The sequence below is a fragment of the Leptonychotes weddellii genome, chromosome 9 (assembly GCF_054177405.1).
Source record: "Leptonychotes weddellii isolate Sample4059 chromosome 9, ASM5417740v2, whole genome shotgun sequence".
Classification (NCBI taxonomy): Eukaryota; Metazoa; Chordata; class Mammalia; order Carnivora; family Phocidae; genus Leptonychotes; species Leptonychotes weddellii.
Window position 1 is genome coordinate 48648504 of NC_138377.1, and position 23628 is coordinate 48672131.

Genomic DNA, 23628 nt, shown 5'->3' on the forward strand with positions numbered 1-23628 from the left:
AGCCTCTCTTCTCCTTGCCTCATCCTACTCTACACGCTTAATTCTTTAATAGAGTTCATCTTAAAACCCAAAGTCAGGGGCACCTGGGTGGCTCAGTTGGTTAAGGATCTGCCTTCGGTTCAGGTAGTGATCCTGAGGTCCTGGGACCGAGCCCTGCATCAGGCTCCCTGCTTAGCGGGGAGTCTGCTTCTCCCTCGCCCTCTGTCCCTACCCCCACTCATTCTCTCTCTCTTGCTCACTCTCTCTCTCTCAAATGAATAAATAAAATCTTTAAAAAAACTTCGAAGGCAAAAGGTGATATTGGGAGATGTCCTCCATGGTCCATTAACTCAGGGCAGTCAGAAGACCTTGACTTTAGAACAAGGCTTAATTGTTGTTCTAGGAAGAAAAAAGTATGAAAGGGAAATTTTCAGCATTTCTTTTTTAAAATTTCCTCTTTTTTCCTTACTCTCTTTCCCCCCCCCTCTCTTCTGGTTCCTTTCAGAAATTTTTGTCCTTGACTGGCTTCTGCTATGTATAGAGGAGGGGGAAGCTATCCTGGAATTAGATGATTTATTCTTATTGTTTTTATTCTTATATTAATGACATACATACTTCTGAAATTGTTTGCACCTGCACATGTTAGTTCTTTTCTCTGGGAGCTAATATTTTATTTATTGCAAAGAATGGTGGGGGCATAAATATGCTTTGTTTCCTGTAGTAGACAGAGTGAAAAAAAATTACAGTGAAAAATTATTAGATACACACATCAAGAGGGTGTATAGAAATATAACAGTGGAGAAAATAAGGGCAGAAAATCTTTTGAGGACCGTTATGATCAACTTACACCACAAGTGAGATAGGTATTCAATATAGAGTGACATGAAACAGAAATAGAGTGATATGATTAGTGAGAATGACATTGAAAATATTACTTAAAAAAAAAGAAACGAGAGGGAAAAGAGGGAAGAATTCAAGAGGAAAAGGATAGAAGAGAAAAAAAAGAAAGAACAAAGAAAGGAAAGAAAAGAAGAAAAAAGAAAGAAGAAAAGAGAAGAGGAAGTCCTAAAGTCAAATGATGTTTTCATAAGAATATGTTTGTCTTTAAAAAGGACACTTTAAAAAAAATAATGAAATAAACTTGTGCCATCAAATATTACTGACCTGACCACATTCCAGAATAAGTTTAGAGAAGTTAATACCAAGCAGGAAACACAAAATGAAGCAAAGTAGTGGCATCCATATGAAATTGATTAGTGCATTATTTAATGCACAGCTTGGGCAATTGCTACACCGCACAGCACAAGGAAATCCATCGTGCAGTCACTGCACTACATATAAATTTAAAATTGAGCCGAGATTCGATTTTGAGATACCAAAGATGCTTTTAGTAGTGATTTGCTTTAGTAGTATTGCCTTAGGATATTATATTTTAAATATAATAATTACTCTGCAAAATTTATAGCTATGAGCAAATTACTTTTCTTGTCTTGCCTTTTTCCTTTCTTAGTGATCTGTAACTGTTTGTATGGTGGCTCAACCTAAGACATTATGCTATATAATGAAAAAGATTTTGATGTTGTCATTGCTTTCCTGGTATCAGTGGAACATAGCAACCTAGCTTTCTATCTCCTAGGTACCTCCCGAATTACCCCTTTCTTATAATGTCACTTAAAAATCATGACCTTGTTCTTTGAAGATTCTTTAAGTATTGTGCTACTCACAAAAAAGTAAAACAACTTGTTTTAAAACACTTAATTTTGGGAATGCCTGGATGGCACAGTAGGTTAAGCATCTGCCTTCAGCTCAGGTCATGATCCCAGAGTCCTGGGATCGAATCCCGAATCAGGCCCCTGCTCAGTGGGGAGCCTGCTTCTCTCTCTGCCTGCCGCTCCCCCTGCTTGTGCTCTCTCTGTCTCTCTCTGACAAATAAATAAATAAAATATTAAAAATAAATAAATAATACACTTATTTTTTTCTGTGATTGCATATAAAGAAAATAAATTTTACAAGTCTGTAATTATAGGACATGACAAACTGTATCTTTCAATTTAAACAAAAAATATAATTGTCTGCTAGATATCTATCATTTTCCTTCCTCTACAAAAGAGTAACTTATCACTGCTATATACCCAAATCTACTAGAAGATTACTTGGCACTTAATATGTTGTCAAAATTACTTTTGAATATGATATATAAAATTTCATAGTGGCTCCACATTAATAAATAAGCATACATTTTCTTTTATCTACATGTAAAAACCATGGAGAAAATGGAGAGTTCATGTCTCACTAATACGATTAAATTCACTCTTTAAATGTATTTATAAATCCCAGAAGATTATGGATTGAATGTTATTAAAATATAATATCTGAAGTTATGCAAGGGGAAAGTTTTCCACGTATCTGTGTGCTTGTGCACAGACAATTGGTCCAAAGGAATAAACAACCCTCAAAGCCACAGTGAACAGGGCAGATTTGCATTCAGGGATGAGGAGTTTGTATCAAGGAACTCTACTGTGCGGCCAGCACTCTCTGGGCAAGTCTGTCTCACAATCCCACGCAAAGATCTTCAGTTGTAGGACCTAACATAGATTTCCCTCCCCTTCCATTCATTAATTCTTAGGCTTCCAGATGAAATGGTGAATAAGGCACCGTCCTTGAATTAGAGGAATGAAAGCTACGGTGGCAAATAGAAAAAGGAAACACACAGTAGGGCTTCACTGAGCACAAATGGTGAGCTAGAATGGATGCAGAGAAACAATTTTGAGGAGCACTGAGAAGAGAGCACCAAGTTTTATGGAAGTTGATTTCCTAGGCCAGTGAAACAATGGCATCAACTCTGTTTCACACTGAAAAGCTGAGGCAGAATGCTGTTTCTCCAAAATCAAATGTTATAACTCTGTGTGTAAATACTGGGAAAAAAAATTCAGTTTTTTTCCAGGTTCCTCATACCTTCCCATCATTGCAGGTGATTGGAAGTGAATAAAGACAGTAAAGTACTATGGATTATTTTTGTCTTTGTCTCTGCTACTTCTAAAATTATGTTTCCTGGGGCGCCTGGGTGGCTCAGTCGTTAAGTGTCTGCCTTCCGCTTGGGTCATGATCCCAGGGTCCTGGGATCGAGCCCTGCATCGGGGTCCCTGCTCTGTGGGAAGCCTGCTTCTCCCTCTCCCTCTCCTCCTGCTTGTGTCCCCTCTCTCGCTGTGTCTCTCTCTGTCAAATAAATAAATAAAATCTTAAAAAAAATTATGTTTCCTGAAAATTCCCCATATAATCTAAATCAGTTACGCTGATCATCAAAAAAAATATCATTTTTGTTTGTATTTTTATAAATCTGAACAGCCATGATAATAAAAGCGAGTTTCCTAAAGTTACATTTTCCTTCTAGTTCCTGTCTTCTGTTTCGACCCCAAAACATTCCTATTTTACGGTCTCATGTTATTTCTTTTATTGTCTGCTTCACCCTTGTACTGTCACGCACAGTCCCTTTCTGACGCCTGCAACCTGATTTTCCTCGAAGCCTTGTCTGCCATACCCTAATTCTCTCTGACATACAATTCCTTGTCACTCACACTCTCATAGATACATTATCTTTTTAAATAGCTTTTCTCTTAAAGTTCCTCTCTTCATATTTCTTCTCTGTCACTACCTACCTATCCTCACTTGTTATCTGCCCCTCATACATATTCCCAGGCTAATGTCTAAATCAACAGAGCCAAACATGCTTGCATTCAAAACATGCTTACATACAAACATGCCAATGCACCACATTTCAACCGCACAGCCATGTCACCAAGTGGTGACCTAGAAACACACACGTTTCTACAGCATTAAGAAAGTACTCAGTGAATCTCAACACTGACCCTATTTCGCACTTAAGTGCACACACACACAAACCCACACCACAAACGCAGAGATAACCCCTACACACACCACACCCACCTACACACACACACACACACACACACACACACACCCTCCCAGTGCTGGTTAGCTCTGCTGTTCTCTCTTGGGACAACTACTTGCAGTGAATTAAAGTGTTAGTGGCACTGGGAGACTAGAGGACACATGACATTGGCCTAGATTGTAGTGCACAGTACGTGGAAGAAAAGGAATAATACTGGGGATCCTATTAGTTTGTGAGTCAAATATCCTCAGGGAGAAGATGAGTGAATAGGGTATCTGTGTCACAATGGAATCAAGGGCTGAGGGGAAGTGGAATGGAAACTATATTGCTATTTCTTTTTTTTTTTTTTCCTTTCCTGAAACACTTCCATTGCTCAACTTATATCATTTTCTTTTTTTAAATTAATTTTGTTTTATTATGTTATGTTAGTCACCATACAGTACATCATTAGTTTTTGATGTAGTGTTCCACGATTCATTGTTTGCGTATAACACCCAGTGCTCCATGCAATACGTGCCCTCCTTAATACCCATCACCAGGCTATTTCTTTTAAAAAGACAAGATAGTATCATCAAACTTTGTCTGGAATTATTCTTTTTTTTTTTTAAAGATTTTATTTATTTATTTGACAGAGAGAGACACAGCGAGAGACAGAACACAAGCGGGGGGAGTGGGAGAGGGAGAAGCAGGCTCCCCGCAGAGCAGGGAGCCCGACGCGGGACTCGATCCCAGGACCCCGGGATCATGACCTGAGCCGAAGGCAGTCGCCCAACCAACTGAGCCACCCAGGCGCCCTATCTGGAATTATTCTTACTCAAGAGAGATTGCAAGAATTTTTGCAGGCAAAAGTTCAAAGTACAACGTATGGTTTGCAACAAACTAACATATTTCCTCAAGATAAATTTTAAAATAACATTGTCATTGATTATCTTTACTGAGGAATATGGTGCTTTTTATCGTGTTCCCCTATAAATAAAATGTTTGGAAAGAAACTTATTTCTCACCACATTGTACATGAGCCTCAGAATTAGCTAAGAGAAAGTGATGTAGGGATTCAGGGTTACCCTTTCCCTGTACTAGAACAATAAAAGGAAAATTAGACAAGTCTAAAGGGAAAAAAGGCTGCCCAAATTTAAATTAATGTAAGTTGAACAAAAATTTACCTTTCTGGTTCACACTTGAAAGATCTGAGCACAAACTCTTTTAATTTTTTTCCTAATTTTCATAAATTCTGAGTAATATATCATACCAACATGAATACTGTGCATCAAACACAGATTACTGAAAGCATCTGGTATTGTTCAAAAACAGCTTGGAAGTATAATTAAGCAGATTTTGTATCTTCAGGACTGAACATGCATTAGATTTCTTCTTGTCTATTTTCTCAGAGTAATTGGAATTTTTTACCTCACCTTGCACTGATACAAGTGATAATGTTGTTGTTGTTGTTGTTGTTTTTTCTATGTAGGATCTTTGTTGGCCCATGTTCTGAAGTTATTGCATACATTATTTTATTTCTTTAAAAAATGTACTGTATGTATCTGGAATTAATAAAGCTTCATTGTTTTAAAATATGTTACATGCAGGCACTACAGTTGTATTTCAATATCCCTGAATTATAAGATTTTTCTTATTTAAAAATTTTTTTCTTTCTTAAATTATTCTGTGACTTCTGAGCATTGTATGGTCATTCCTAGGTACAAATAAGATGTTTTTCAAACATCTTTTAAAATTCTTTCAGGATAATGCACATCATTATTATCTCTGTTCTTGCTTCTTCATCTTCTCCAGTGTGAAGATCCAATGTATCTCCCATGTTCACCATACTGCTTTTTGTCCATAATGTCTCCCCATGCAGCCTGAGCTCATCTTTGTAGAATGCAACTTCCAATTTGCTTCTCACATTGTAGCATTTGTGAAATCAGGTGCATTTTGTCACATCTATATAGTGATTCCTTTTCCCTTCAAGGCAGTTATTAAATCAATGGTTCATCTTACATTAACTGTGTCTTAGAATCAAGGAAATGTGACACATGGGATTTGGCAGGCAGTCACTTGACTCCTTTGGGAATGGCTTTTCTCATTTTCTTCCAATATCTAGGCCTATATTGAGGGTAACATGATACAGAAAAGACTGCACCTTTTTTTTTTCCAAGTTTTTATATCTCTGACTACACTAGGGTCATCCTCAACCACCTCTTCCTGCTCATTCATCTCCTTTTGATCGTTCTCTCTATCACAGTCCTCTTCATCTTCTACTTTTTGCAGAATCTTTTGTCGGTATTTTTAGAACTGATATTACTTTTTAGTCTTATGGAAAATGGAAATATATATTCTGGAGATATTAAAAGCCCTGGTAGTCTCAGTGAGAAAATATTATGAAAAAGTGTTTTATAATGTGATGCAATAAATATGATACTAGAAAAATATGTGTGGATGCCAAGAAGCACAGAGTTTGTGTGAAGAAGGTGTTGCTCAGAGTCCAATCTAGGCTTTCTTAAAACCAGGCAGACTGACGCTAGACATAGCTGTTACATATAAGTTTTATGTTAGAGTCTCTGGTCTTTCCCTTCCCTTGTCCATGCACTGCTGACCTCAGGGCCACCCCCTGCCCTTCAAATACAATTATGAAAGATCTGGGTATATGTGAAGCAGGGAATTGGGACTGAGAACCTTTATAGACCTAGGGCTTTAAGGTGACTTCAAAGTGACCATATAGAGTGGTTCTCTCAGGACATGCACCAGTTCACACCTATCTTCCAAGCATAATTGTCCCTCTTTGTAAAGTAAGTTTTGTCTTCTTCCACTTATTAGAGGATAGAAAAGCTGTACTCACTGTTCCATGAAAGCAGCAAGTAATCTTGCCTCTTCCTAGAGCTCAGGGAAGAAAACAAAATGTATCCAAGGAACTTGCTTCCTAAATTTGCAAACTTGGAGTGATAATTACACTTTTCTGGGACCCTTAATAATAGCAAAACCTTACCACCCTCAGAGATACTTCTAGAATAGGAGATGCCGAAGACCTCCATAAATGGGAAAATTTGGGGTTAAAGATGTGTATATAATAAAAATAATTTTCACATAAGGAAATACATGAGGGAGATTAAGCTGATCTAGAAAAAAAAAAAAAAAAAAACAACCAAAACCTAGGAACTTGAGATAATTGAACATTCTGCACAGACTCTGGCTCTGCCAATCACTTCCTTCCCCATTCTTTCTAATGAATCTCTCTCTCTCTCTCTCACACACACACACAATCACACAATGATATATATATATAACATATTGTATGATTTGGAAATTCCACTTTTAGGTATATACACAAAATAATTAAAAGCAAGGACTCAATGATATATATGCACACATATTTTCATAGTATTATTCACAGCAGTCAAACTGTGGAAGCAGCCCAAATGCCTATTGACTGATGAAATGGATAAACAAAATGTGGTATATACATACAATAGAATTTGTTTCAGGCTTAAAAAGGAAGAAAATTCTGACACATGTTACATGGATGAATCTTGAAGACATGCTAACAGAAATAAACCTGACACGAAAGTGTAATTCTACTGATTAAGATACCTAGGGTAGTCAAATTCATAGAAACAGAAAGTAGAATGGTGATTGCCAGGAACTGGGAGTAGTGGTGAATGGAAAGTTAATGTCTAATGCGTAAAGAGTTTCAGTTTGGAAAGATGGAAATGTTCTGTAGATGGATGGTGGTGATGGTTGGGTGATAACATGAATGTACTTAATGCCCCAGAACTGGACACTAAAAAATAATTTAAATTGTAAATTTTATATTATGAGCATTTAATCACAATGTAATTTTTTTTATTTGAGTATAGTTGACACACAATGTTACATTAGTTTCAGATATACAACATAGTAGTTCCACAGATCTATACATTATGCTATGCTCATCACAAGGGTAGCTACCATCTGTCACCATGCAATGCTATTACAATATCAAGTGCTATATTCCTTATGCTGTGCCTTTTATTTCCATTACTTCTTCATTCCATAACTGGAAGCCTGTGTTTTCCTTCCCCTTTGCCCATTTTGCCCAATTTAAAAAAAAAAAAAAAGAAGAGGGAGGGGTGTTCATTTGCATCAAATGCAGCTCAGACAATGGATACTGTGAAAACACATAAATTGCCATTGAATTTAGGAAAACGAAGGCTTTAGGAATTCTGACAATAACACTTTTGATAATATTTCTATGGCATTGTGTTTATACATATAAATTTATATTTAAATTATTGTATAAGAATTTAAATAGTACACTACTTAGCTACCCAAGATGTTTTCATTGGAGAGATAGCATATCTAATTCTTTGTGTCCCCAATAATTTCTGGGACAACACAATGTATTTAGTTGGAGCTCAAAATTATTTATGGAATTGATACCCACCAACAGAGAAAAATCAGTTTTAAAATCCACAAAAATATACTAATGTAAAAATTCTGAAATGATATGCCCCTGAAATGGAGCTTGATTTATTAAATAATCCATGTTTTTCCTCACAAATCAAGTTGTCACTTTTCTCATATCCTAAAATTTCATTGGGGATTATGGGACTTTTCTATTTTCTGAATTTGTTCCATTGATCTATCAAGTAATATGACTGTGCCACACTGTTTCATTTCAACTCCACAGCATAGCTCCAGCATGCTTTATTATCTTGGTTATTCTTACCACTTTTCTTCTTGAGATTTTTATTCTGGCTATACTTGCTTGTTTATTTTTCCAAAGAAATTTATTGAGTGGCAAAAACATTCTGTAGTTAATTTACTTGAGATTATGTTAATCTATTGGTATTACTTCGCTGGATATTGTCATCTTTTTAATGTTTGTCCAGAACATAGTATACTTTTCAACTTAACCATGTCGTGTCATCTTATTGATTTAGAAACATAGAGGTGTCTTCATATAGAATTTACTTATTTCTTGTTAATATTATTTTATCTTTGAGGTTCCTATGGTAATATACAAAAACATGTTTGTTTGTTTGTTTTTAATATGTGAAAACTATTGTTTTAACTAGTTAATTTTAGAAGCAACCACATTACTGATTTTTCATATGAGTAGTTTTGTGACAACTCGGTAGTTTTTTGGAAGAATAAATGTAGTTGGACCCATAGCTCTCATCTTACATTGAGCTATGTACCATATCAATCAAATGTTTGAGAGAAAAAATTCTAAGTATATAATAGAAGTATTCAATATTTTAATTTAAGTAAATACATATCAAAATTTTAATGAGATATAATACTCCTCTTTAGTCAGTTTGTGGAGGAAAAGTCACTCTCAAATATTATTGATGGGAGTATAAGTTAATACAATTTCTTTGTATAGAATTTTCTAAAATCAATTCAAATTATAATTGTACATTTCTTTGACCAAAACTTCCTATTGGAATTGTTATATGTTCTCTACTCATTATAACATTGATATAATACCTAAAGATTGAAAACATTATAAATGTATGACATTATTTCCTATATATATATTGTTATTTAAAGAAATTGTGGAATACAGTGTACACTATGCTACAACATGTGCAAAAAGAGAGAAGACAGAATATCTTTGAAATTAGATTTTTGTGTATGTCATCTTTGCCTCTTTGCAAGTGTATGTATGATTTCCTACTAAAATTCTAAGTTGTTTATTTTGAACAGGGTCATATCATTCAGTGTGACTCCAATCTCTCTCATGGTAGCATTTTATTCTCTTTCCAGTTTAAGTCCCTCCAAATACCATGGCAATCAGACTCTTATCAGGAAAGAGTCGGCTTATCACTACAAATTTGGCTCCTGTTTAAAAGATATTTGTCCTGATCTGTCTCTACATATCTTATTTTGAGGAATGTTCAGATTCTGTGATATTTAGAGTGATAACATGATGTCTGCATCCTTCACCCTTGTCAAACTTCAGACAAAACCTCCAAATCTTATCACTCTTAAATATCAACTATAAGAAGGGTAAATAGAATACATATAACATAAAATCATGAAGGTCTGAACTCCATGGCTGAGTGTACAATATTATGTAATTTGGGAAAATAATGAGAAGACCATTAACCAGAGCAGATTTGCCTCTAGAAGCTGCTGCTTAAGCCAGAACACAAAATACTCCAACTTTTGCTAAATATACCCTTAACATATTCTTCCTCATGAGGTTTCATGAAATCTGATTTAAACAAACAAAAAATGTTTAGCTTTTCTGCCTTTCCACCTGCCTTGCTTTCAATGATAATGATGATGGTAGGTCCATCCTTTTCATTATGAATGGCCAAGTATTTCCCTTCACAAAGTTGGAAGGTGATCATCTTTCCTCTGGAATTTGCTGAGTAATTAAACTGATAGATGGATATAATAATTCCAGAATATAAAAATAAGTCACACATGGCAAAACTGATAGAGGGGAGTGCAGGCAACCTCTGCCTTTCTTGTTTGAACTGGAAATGATGAGAAGGTTTCTTCTGTTGTAATAGGTGCAAGGAGGGTAGTTGAGCTCATGCTGTCTTGCTTAAATAACCAGAGCTGAGCATAGCGTATCAAATAAACAAATGGCCCAAAGTAGCAAGAAGATATGATATAGACCCTCATTGTTAGGGTGAGGGCTATGAAAAAGCACATGTCTTGCCAACATGATTTAATCAAAGGAATTCTGGAAACATATCCCTGGTGACTCCCAAAATCATCCAGTGTGCCACAAGAAAGTACAAAATCAAATAACATCTGAATTCTAAAGAGGTGGTCATGGGCCAAACCTGACCTCTCTGTTTTATACAAAATTTTCTGCATTCTGAGAAGCCTTCAAGCTGCTTTCAACTGGATGTAGAATTCCTGATATTGAGATTATCAACTAGATGGTTAGTAATTTTTTTGAAGATCTTATTTATTTATTTATTTATTTGAGAGACAGTGCACGAGAGCATGAGCAACAGGGAGGGGCAGAGGGAGAGGGAAGCAGACTCGCTGCTGAGCAGGGAGCATGATGCCAGTCTCGATCACAGGGACCGAGCCCTGGGATCATGACCTGAGCCAAAGGAAGCCGCTTAACCGACTGAGCCACCCAGGCGCCCCAATGGACTGTCATTTTTAAAGTTAGTGATGGCTTATAAAAATCTCTGAATAAGAAAGACTAGGACAAAATTAAGATATTTTTTCTAGAATTTAGGCAGACCAGTGGGATTTAGGACTAAGAAGAAAGAGTTCATGCAGTTTTGAAACTGTGTGGTAACTATTTCGTGCAACCGATATAATTACATTACCCAAAATTAGCTATTTGTTATTTTTGTTGGGTTTTGTATTAAGAATTTCTAGGGCTATGGGAGGTAACCGCTGAGTAACTTTGGCAGGTCACATGTTTTCAGGTTAAATGGTGGTGCTGCTCTGAAAGATAATGTTTTGAGTCACAGTCACAATCTTTCTGGGTAGTGCTGTCCTGGAGCAGTTCTCTGGACAAGATATTGGTCTGACCACAAGAACTCTCTGTGGACATCTTTTTGGAATGGTTGAACATTTTCTTTTTATCAAAAGGCCTTCACCAAAATTAATTTTATATAGTCATAAAACAGCAATCTCTTTATAAATAGCAGATTTTTAAAATTGTTTACATCAATAACTGATCAAACACCATGGAAGTGGCAGAAGTGTGGGGCGGGGAGTACTTTTTTGGGAAAAGATCGGTAAGTGCATGTTTAATGGAATTAAAATCATTACAATCTGTCTTTATATGACATTTAAAACATCAAGAATAAAGGAGACCAGAAAGGACACACGATTACTAAAAGAGATAGAAGTTATATTGAATTAAAATCACTCAAATGATAATAATTAGTGTTTTCTACATTTGTAGAGGCATGATCCATTTCCAAGGCTTAATTATCATTTTCAGAAGTCTAATCATGCTATCAAGTACATTCTGATTTCATTTAAATTGATAAAATGAATAGTAATAACTGAAGTACCAAATAGCAACAAACAAATTTCAAAATAAGAAAATCCATTTAACCTGCACTAATTAGGAGATAGAGGGAAAATGATTTCACTAGAGCATCACCGGCAGGAAACCTCTGAACTAGCAAAGTATGTCTTGGTTTATGGATATATCCACCATGCCTGTTCTCCTGTGGATATTTCAGTATAGACACTTGTAGTCACATTATCATGTGCTCACTAAGAAGGTAAAGCATAAGAAGTCAAGTCCAGAGGCAAAGGAAAATTTTAGTTTCCTTGAAGTCATCAAATTTTGTCAAAATAAAACCAATTAAGACTGAATGAGTTAAAATTTAAGGCATCAATGGTTCACTGATTTATTTATTTCTTCCTCATTTTGAAATGATTTAGTGACTGGCAAATCTATTTGTAGAGGTGATGAGGGGAATGTCAGAAAATGTAGAGTGATTTTTACTAGTTTAACAAATCCTTGCCAATGATTAAGTTTCAATGGAACTGTAGGAACAACCATTACACAATTAAAATAATCTTTGAGCAATTCTCATGTTAATCCTGAAGTGTTAAATTATAGTAACCATATTTATTTTTAAACAAAGAAACGGTGGGGGGACAAAGAACCTAGTGACTCAGACCTAATTATGAATTATCAGCTTGGATAATGCTAAATTTTAACCACTATTTGAATTATGTGTTGACCTCTCATGATTAGAACAACACAATGGCAAAGATGCATTTGCTCATTTTTATAAATAATTCTATGGTCTGTTCTCCCATTTTAAAATGTATCATTATTTTAATTCTTAACCTTTCTTTGAAAACCTATTCCCATGCATAAGTCATACCCATCAGTTTTAATTATGATAGTAGTAAATTCTCTGAAAAGAGGCCTCTGAGAATGTAACTAATTCTGTTCACAATGTCCATAATCTCATGGTTTTACAATGTCACATTAAGATAAGAAAAGTACTGAAATTATATAGAAATTAAATGTGTAAATCAGGCTAAAGTTCTTTTTAAAGCTGTTTTTAAAAGAAAACAAATTAAATGATTGTAATTATAGTTATTTAAGAGCTTCAGGTTCTTTTATGTTTTTGGTCTGGTTGTAGTAGAAGATTCTCTACTGCCAAAATTATAAAGAAGAAAAATAACATCAACATTATAAATGGAATGAAAAGTGATTCCACACTGGATAGAATGGGTTTATATAATTCAGCAATGTTTTTAATATCTTCTTTGGTATTTTTTTCTATAGTTAAGAATAGTTATTTATATGTTTCTGTTATTTGAAACGTACATGGGTTTCTTTATTCCTCTTCAACAAATGACACAATCATATCTTAGGAATTGTTGAAAAAATAGTCAGTGCTTTTGAAAATCCTTTATGTGACCTATTTTACAGGGCTTTTCAACATTTAATAATCCCTAGAGACTCCAGTTTGTCAATGTTACTGTCAATGTTAATAATTTATACTTTCCCCAAATGAGAAAAGCACTGGAGAAAATAGGAGTGATAAATAAGGCAAAATAAGAACAAAGGTTCTATAAATTTGAAGAAAGTTAAGAAATTTAAGGAAGAAAGCACTGTGTGTGTGATAAAAATTAAAAGAAGAAAAAACAAAAAGGAGAGGATGATTAATTTATACTTTTGAGATTCTAATATTAAGAAGCATAACAGTTATTTAGGGGAGAAAAACATTTTTTAGACCTTAAACTCCCAGAGTAACATTTTCTATGACTGTATTACCTTTTGAATTTATTCCTTCATTCTGCAAATATTGGTTAAATATTTTACTGCATTGGGGAAGGGGGATCCTGTGATAAATGTCAGAGGCATCAACATCTTCAAAGAACTTAATGTTTAGTAGAAATACCTGAGTAAATTAATTAAAATTGGAAAAATACTATTTTATAGGTATTGTGCGGATATCTATGTGGGTTCCATAAAAGGAAGGACAAAGAAGTGTCCCATGCTTACCTAGAGTTAAACCATGATGAACTTCACTGAAGAGGAGTTGGGAAATTAGACTAGGATCCCTAGAAAACAAAGACAGAAGGACAGAAGCTTATTAATAAAACTTTATTAGGAAGTACAATGCCTGGGAAGGAGTGGAGGAGATAGACTCAAAGAACATATAAAAGCTGACCCTCAGGAGAGGGAGAATGAAGGGGGGGAGATCAGAGGGGGAGATGAACCATGAGAGACGATGGACTCTGAAAAACAAACTGAGGGTTCTAGAGGGGAGGGTGGTGGGAGGATGGGTTAGCCTGGTGATGGGTATTAAAGAGGGCAGGTACTTCACGGAGCACTGGGTGTTATACGCAAACAATGAATCATGGAACACTTCATCTAGAACTAATGATGTAATGTATGGGGATTAACATAAGAATAAAAAAAAAAGAAAAAATAAATAAATTAATTAAAAAAAAAAAAACTAATGATGTAATGTATGGTGACTGACATAACATAATAAAAAAAAAAAAAAAAAAAAAAGCTGACCCTAACTTCCTGACAAGCTCTTTTTTCTTATTTCCCCAGAGATCTTCACAAAGGCCCCATGAATGGTTCGTGAAGCAGAGGGAGAAGAAAGAGTTATCCTTTTCAATTGCCTCTCATCTCCCCTTGATCAGAATTTGCTACCATGAGTAGTAATTCTCCAAAATTTCCAGGGAGCATGCTGATTACCTGTTGAATTTTGCTACTTCTCATGCTGGAGGAGTGATAGGGATGCCCCAGATTTGGAGACAAGAAGTGGCCAGAACATTTGTGTGAGGTGTGACTCTGTAGGGTATAATTGGAAGCAAGGAGAGGGATCAGGAATAGGGGCTTCTGAGACCCCTCAGCTGGAGCAATAGCTGCGGCAGTAGCCACAGCAGCAACTCATATTACCATATTACACAATTCTATGCTGGGAAGTTTTGACCAGACAAGAATTCAAGTGTAGAGATCTGGAATGACCCATAAGCTGAATCTTGTGCATACTGCTTGACCTTAGTCTTGAAAAATAACTAGATGTTCACCAAACTGACAAAGGAAAATGTGGGTGCCATTGCAGGAATCATCATGAGAAAGTGCATGATTATGTGTGACTATGACTGTATTACTCCTGAATTCATCCATATTTCTCCACTGATACAGCCACAATCCTTCTCCAGGTGTTTAAATTAGTAACTATTAATTTGTAGCCTTCTAAAAATCATTGTTTAATTGTTCTGTCCATATTTAACCTTTCCTCTTCCCTTTCATAGATCCATTGTTCATCTTCCAATGCAAATCTGGTTGTGACATTTCAAATCTTAAAATGCTTCAATGCATTTCCATTCATTTAGGATAAAATTTCCAATCCTTGACCTACCAAGATCTTCTAGCACCAACCTATGTTTTCTCTTAGCCCTAACTTTGATGGCTCACTCTTTCCCTCACATGTGCCAAGATGTTTTCCATTCCTGTATCCTCGGTACCTAGCAGAGTGTCTGACACATATCTGTACAAATAGTCATGAAGTAAATGACTACAATATTGCCCCTCAGAAGCTCTACTGAACAGGCAAGGCAGGTTTATGGATATGTCAAAAACTGGAATCTATGTAACACTACATGGAACTTTTATTGTGTTGTTTTTGAAGAGGAGAAGGGCGTTAGGAAACCTTTAGAGCATTAACCCGTATAAATGTAAAAATGGAATGAACATTTAGTTATTGATTGTAGTGCATTATAAAAGAAAAATACAATAGCAATTTTTGGAATTGTGAAACCCTACATGATCAGAGTAGGGGGAGTAATCCTGTGTTACTGGTACACGGGTTGTCCGGGGAGATACCCTAGACAGAAGACTGGAAGAGGAGGCTCCACTTTAGTGTATTTTATTTTTTGCAGTCCCAGATTTATGTTTTCCAATGAAAATATATACCTTCATAACAAGTTATTCTTCACTCTATCAAGGCCTTTTTTTTGTTATAAGTTATGGACTTACTATGGGATGTTTCAATTATAAATCCTATCCTATCATACTTAGTATTACCGTAAGATTATATTTACATCCTTATGTTAAAATGTTCAGTCCCCTTGGATTCTATTAAAATCCAATTTTTGGTCTATGAGCTCTATGAGATCAAAACTACTGCCTTTCGCTTCCCTGTGATTTGTCTTGATTTTGTTTAAATTAATGCACTCACTGTTATTCTTTCTGTGTCTAAGCAGCTGTTCTGTAAAATATTTTCTTTCACAGTTTTATTAGCCCTTGTGAATCAGTAAGTTTCTTTCTAAACATGTGGTGCACATTCCTCTAGAGATATGTTTTTTACTTCCTTCTCAATAGCTATTTTTTTCTGCGATCATAAGCAATGACCTGAAAGAAGAGAACCCGTTCTTTGACAATTTCTATAAATACAAGTTCTTCCTTGCTCTTCTGTCCTTTTTATCCAAAAACAGAATTAAAATAAAATAAAATAAAGATGTATTAATGACCTTTTTAAAAGAAACATAAAGCCTCATATATATATGTATATACGTATATAAATATACATATATATATTCTCTACTACTCAATATAAAATACACTTCTATCATCCCCATTCATTGGTAATACCAAAGGATCAAAACAACTAGAAATAACTAGGTAGTAACATGTTCAACATGAGCCAAAAATGAAAAAAAGTAATATTCATATTATAGTAATAATATTAAAAGTGAACTCTTTTTCAAACACTGTTCTAAGCACTTCGTGTGGATTCATTCAAATCTTCAAAACTCCCTGTGAGGTTGATAATAATATAACATTTTCTGTTTAAATTAGTTGTCATTAAAGTAGAGACATCTTTAGGAAAAAAGATAAATAAATTTTTATTACCAATTATGTAACCTCAGTCTGCAGGTAGTGATAATGTTATATAAGCACAAATTGCCGGAGTTTACATGCTCATTAAGCCCTATCTATAAATACAATCTCAATACTTATTCCCATCGTCAGTTTGTCCTAGTTGATCATGGCATCCAAAAACATTTTTAAACATGTATTTGGGAGAATAGTACTCTGAGTGCAGGTGTGGTGAATGGTAGTGGTGGTGTGGACATCAGCTCTATGTATATATCAAATAGTTACCTTTATTGTGTGAGTGGATATAAACATGAAAAAGAAATTATTTTGTATGGGTATTAACAATTTTGCAAATGTGAAGATCCAGATACAATCAGTGTGTGGCTTTAAATTTTTTGCATTTGTTCTTTTCGTTGTTGAGTATTGAGAAAGTCCAATGGGAAGCTATTGACATAATAATAATTTTTTGCATAAACACAGATAAAATTATTATTTCTGGACAATTAAACTAAATGTTTAACTTCTATAAAGCATTCCTTAAAAAATGAATTAATTTTTAAAAGTCATAAAGACAATAAATTTTTATTTTATTTTTTTTAAAGATTTTATTATTTATTAGAGAGAGAGTGTACAAACAGGGGGAGTAGGAGAGGGAAAAGCAGGCTCCTCGCCAAGCAAGGAGCCCAATGAGGGCCTCAATCCCAGGACCCTGGGATCATGACCTGAGCCGAAGGCAGACACTTAACCAACCGGGCCACTCAGGCGCCCCAAGATAATAAATTTTTAATGTGCATACTCAGAATAATGGTATTTGAAGTATCTGATTTCAAGTCACAATTCAAAAGCAGTCATGTGTTATTTATAAAGCATTTTGCATTGACAAGATTGTGTTTGATAATTATTTTTGTTATATTCCCTGAGAACAAATTAAGAATAAAAATATTATTTTTCAGCTTGAAGTAAAAAATAAAATAAGTAAATAAGTAAAAATAGATAAGTATTCTACCACTTTACTTAAAAATAAGTAAATAACTGGTCTGCCACGCATCACCCTATAATATGGTAGCACTTCCAGGAGTAAAATTCAGGTCACTTGTCTCCCAATTGTATGCTCTGTCCAGTAGCCTGGTATTCTTCAGCTGGATTATTTCATAGATGCCAGTTGGAATATTTGCACAAAATAGACCTCAATATCTGTTTTTCCCAGGAAAGTGTTATATCTCCCCTCTTATCTGATTTTACATATTTTTAAAATAAAAAAAAACTAGAAATAAAATGGAAACTGTTTGAGTGAATATGCATGCTAATTTCCCATAAAATATTTCTCAATTAAAACTCATTCATATCATTAAATATTTGTTGAGTTCTAACTATATACTATTTCAAAGGTAATTTTAATAATGTCTATTTTTAGCAATACATTTTTATATTGTTACCAAATTTGCACATTCTATTTCCTGGATAGAATAATAAAAATTGCCAATTCAATCTTTCAATTCATTAGCAACCATGAAAATTATCAGTTAATAATTGGTACGCTTGGAAATGTACATCAATGGCGCGATATAATATTTCAAAAATAAATGTAAACATCAAAATTTAAAGATGAAAAGAGATGGGGAGCCTGAGTGGCTTCATTGGTTAAGTGACCAACTTTTGATTTTGGCTCAGGTCATGATCTCAGGGCCATGAAATCGAGTTCTGCACCAAGTTCGGCACTTGGGAAAGTCTGCTTAAGATTCTCTCTCCCTGTCCCTTCCCCCCGCCCACCACCCCACACACGATTTCTCTCTCTCTCTCAAAGAAATAAATAAATAAATAAAAGGGCATTTCTCACATCATTGGAAATTAATAAATGCTTATTTAATTAAATTTGATCCAATCATCCAAAATTAAAATGTAAAGATCTCGAGGAAAATGTAGCTAAATTATTAAGCAGCTCAGTTTTGTTATGTTTGGTAAAGAAGTAAAAATTTATCAATACAATTGCCATGCCTGTTTTACTCACTGCTATATTCCCTGGACTTCTCTCAACGTACAACCCATAACAAATATAATTGTTCAACAAATGAACAAACACACAGTGAAAGGCTGGCACTAATCCTTTTTTAAATTTTTCATTTTCTTCACATTTTTCCATTTTAATATAAACTCATAACTCAGAAATCCAGCACCTTTTTTTTTCATCTAATCTCAAATGACTTTGTAACTATTCAGGACTACATGCCATATAATACATGAAGAAATATAGTACATTGTTTATAGTCTTACCACTGTATTTGCCACCTTATTTACTTAATTAAGAAATTGATTAATTTAATTGTTTCTCTCTGATATAACACTGGTGGAGTTTGAAGCCATTATTACTGCTTAGGTGTTTGTTTGTTTGTTTGTTTGTTTCAATTCAAGTTAGTTAACGTACAGTTCACCATTGGTTTCAGGAGCAGAATCCTGTGATGAATCCAGAATTCATCACCCACCTACAACACCTAGTGCTTATCCCAACATGTATCCCAACATGTAAGACCATCACTCATTTAGCCCATTCCTCTCACCCGCCCCCCTCCCCCCCAGCAACCCTCAGTTTGCACTCTATAGTTAAGAGTCTCTTACGGTGTGTCTCCCTCTCTGGCTTTCTTATTTTACTCTTCCTTCCCTTCACCTGTGTCCATTTGTTCTGTTTCTTAAATTCTACATGAGTGGGGACACCTGAGTGGCTCAGTCAGTTAAGTCACAGTAGTAAAAGGCATAGAATAGGGAATATAGGCAATTATATTATAAGAGTGTTGTAAGGTGACAGATGGTAGCTACACTTGTGGTGAGCATAACACAATGTATAGAGAAGATGAATCACCATGTTGTACACCTGAAACTAATGTCACATTGTGTGTCAATTATACTAAAAAAAACTTAAAAATGATTATATAAAGCTGTTGTCAAATTATCATCTTTTATTTAAAGGAAGATTTCATGGGAACTCTCCTTGCAAATAATTTAAAAGTGGTTGAAGTTAACAAAATTTTATGACACTACCAGTTAAGTATACTGATACACCAATAGTTTTGAAATATTGTTAAGCATCAGAATAATTAGAGGATTCTGTTTAAAAATCTGAGTCCTCTAACACCTGTTAAATAAATATCTCTAAAGGAAAGGGCTGCACATCAGTATTTTATGTAATATAGATTCCATATGATTCTGACATGCAGCATAATTTGGAAATGACTACTGTAGAAAATATATTTATCCTGCATGGATTTAGGATTATAATGAAGCTTGCCAGTAGTTTTTTGCAAATATCTAAAGTGAGGGTGCCTGGGTGGCTCAGTCCGTTGAGTGTCTGCCTTTGGCTCAGGTCATGATTCCCGGGGAATTGGGATCAAGCCCCACATCGGGCTCCATACTCAGCGGCAAGTCTGCTTCTCCCTCTTCCTCTCCCTCTGTGATTTCTCTCACTCTCTCTCAAATAAAGAAATAAAATCTTAAAAAAAGAACAAATATCTAAAGTATATGTAAGTTTTCTTTTTTTCATGATAACTCAGCTTTAACTTTCATACTTTCTCTCTTTTTAAACTGAGTTTATTCAGAAAATGCAGTTAGGTGGAATCAATGTATACTGCTTTTGCCTATTTTGGAATAATATTGAAAGTGTTATCATCCCTACTTCTTTCCCTTTCCCTGAATCTATAGTACCGGCATAGTAAAAATTCAAACACACTCAAATAAATTTAAGGATCTACAAAAAGTAATACATGATTGTTACTGAGGTTTGTGGATTAAACCTGCCTGGAATCCCAAAGATCTGAATCTTCTTGTTATGAGATATTTAAATTCAAGTCCATGTGAATCATTAACAGAAATAATCACATTCAGTATACTGTTACATAAACTTCAAATGCCATTCAACTGGAACTTGTGGTTTGCTGTCAAAATGACAAAAAAAAATATTACTGTGATTGTTAATTATGAATCCTAATACAATACTTAGTATGCTATATTACTGTGATTGTTAATTATGAATCCTAATACAATACTTAGTATGCTAGAAAAATAGGTTTAATTACAAATGGCATCTACTTATCTAATGCCGAAAGTAGTAGGTTATAGTAGAATCTTAAGTAGTCTTATTACATATTTACTTATGAGAATGAAAAAGCTATCATAAGTGGTATAAACTTATATTTTGTTAAAAAATAGGTACATGTAGTATCTTTCAGTAATAAAATACTATGTTCTCAAAATCAAAGGCAAATCTATCAGTTTAAGTAAATTACTCTAAATTTCATATAATAATTCTACACATATTTAACTGCTAACCCTATTCCAATCCTATGCATAGATGATGTTAAATTTATTTGAGTGTGTTTGAATTTTTACTATGCCAGTGGCAAAGTTCAAATAATTGCTAGACGTTATAAAAGCATGGTAGAATACTATGTCCTTATTAACTTTTCTTTTCTTTTTAAAGATTTTATTTATTTATTTGTCAGAGATAGAGAGAGAGAGACAGTGAGCACAAGCAGGGGGAGCGGCAGGCAGAGGGGGAAGCAGGCTCCCCGCTGATCAGGGAGACTGATGCAGGACTTGATCCCAGGACACTGGGATCATGACCTGAATGAAGGCAGATGCTTAACCGACTGAACCACCCAGGTATCCCTGTCCTTATTAACTTTGAATGAAAAAAATAAATATATGTTGTGATGCATAGCAAATTGCTAAATTTTAATGGTTCTTTGTTTTGAGGTACTAAATCAAAGTCTAAATATAAAGTGTATCAGAACGTGATCCTCTTATACTTAAGTTTTGGAATCCCTCTCTGATAACATCTTTATCATGAACAACTCCCTCATCATTTTGACTTTTCTATTCATATGCAATTGCTCATTAATTGAACATTTTTTCTAGTTTTATTATACCTTTTGAGATGTTCTCCAAAGTAAGCTGCATTTTCTTCTAATGTCTTTTTAATATTTGATGACTTTGGCAAAGGAACCGAATATGCTTTAGTTCTCTCTTCCACCAAATCCTTTATCTTCCAATAATTCCTTTCCATGCTATTTGTGTCCTGATAACACTTTTATCATCTTTCTCACTGAGGCCGTCTACCAAACTCCAAGACACTCATTCACTTCCTTCAACGATTTCTATTCATGGATCACAATCTTCTTATTTGAACTCATCCTCTATCATTTTTGAAATCTTAAAAATGCAGTTAAGAGTCTTCTAAAATTCTGGTCCCACCGTTTCTTAAAATTTTTTGTTATAATAATCTTCACTGTACTTTAGACAACCAACAAACAACATTAAAATATGTCTTTATCAGAAATGCCGTATTTCTTCTATTTTCAATTCTGAAATGATTTTTCTCACTACAGACTCATGTCTTTCTACCACTCTCATTGATTTTATTCACGGTGACTCCTGCTTAACTTGCCTGTCACAGGTGTCTTGGTAGTCCTCAGCCTCCTTGTGGCTTCATTCATACTTTACCCATCCTAATCATAGTCTTTTCACAGTAAGGTACACGTAACCCTAGATATTTTCATTTCTTTTTCTTGTACTTTCCATTTTTCAATTACTGGACTCTAGTGAGTCCATTATCTGTTAACCTGCACTATCTGTTTCGTCTTCTGAATTCATATTATTTTCTGAAATCAGAGCTATGTGATACAATGTGATCTAATCTCTCACCATGATTTAGCAAATTTTAGTTATCATCTAATGCTAAGTACCCATTTCCTGACTAGTCACCCTCAGTAAAGTAATGGTAATTTTCTCACTCCAGTTTTGTTATTTTATTGAATGTACATGTATTTTCCCAGGTCAACCAGGCAGCATCTCACCTATCTGAAGGAGAGCCCAGATAGACTATCAGACCTGTGTGAATCTCACCTTGCACTTTTACCCTCACTCTTGTTTTTCTCCAAACTCTGAGAGTGTCCCAAACTCATAAGGCAAAGTCTAGATGGAGACATGATGAGGATAAATTTATTTCCAACACATTTAATACAGGATGAAGGTAAACAGGATAGCATTCTCTCCTGAAGGAGAAGCCCTATAGTCTGTAAGACAAACTCAGGTGATTTATTTTTAAATCATCAGTATAAATGGACACTGACAAATCAGAAAAGACACTTAATTTACCATTTCCAGAGACAGCTGTATCATTGGGATCTATTTTATAAAATGTTTATTTATGAAATATTTTATAAAATGTTGAATTTTGTTACTTCCCTCTACATCTGAAGTAAGGACAATATGAGTCATGTGCATTGGGTTTCTTCCCTCCTTTCTACCTTCCCTCCTTCCTTCTTTGTTTTTCTGTTATTTTTATTTTCTTTATAATAATTATTGACTCCAAATATATTGAATTTTATTTATTTTATCAGAGTTATACATATACACAATTTAAAGCATCAGTTGGCTTTACAAAGTATGTTCTGGGATAGGCTAATGCCCTGAGAATAACTTCAACTTCTTCAACTATACTTTCTGCGACTTTACAAGTTGGCCCCTGAGATAATCTTCATTTTGTAATGAATTTACCTGTGCAATTAAAAGGAGATTTTATTATCACCAGTGTTTCTAGGCATTTGGTAACAAAAGAGTTTTCCTTTATCATACAGTGTCATATTGCTAACATTTGAATTAAATTGTCTTGCTAGAAATTCCAGGTTTAAATGTGAATTTAATTTATTTCATGTTTTTAATCTAAAAGTTGGACAGATATAAAAGTCAATTATTTTGGCCAGAAATATAAACATTCATTCATTTATCCAAATACTCACTTATGCATTAATTTGGTATCTACCATGTACCAAGCCTGATTATAATTGTGGGATGTGCAATAATGTATAAAATAGATGAACAACAAAGACAAAGCTATCCCATTTAACTGACATGCTGGTGATACTATGTGTATATCTGACTACATGTTCTTTGGAATCTCATATTT

The 23628-nt window shown here is 34.5% G+C and overlaps 1 pseudogene; it reads right to left on the minus strand.

Annotated features, from left to right (window-relative positions):
• Positions 1 to 5615: 5615 nt before the first annotated feature.
• Positions 5616 to 21726, minus strand: LOC102735314 (mitochondrial transcription rescue factor 1-like; annotated as a pseudogene).
• Between the last annotated feature and the right edge of the window lie 1902 nt (positions 21727 to 23628).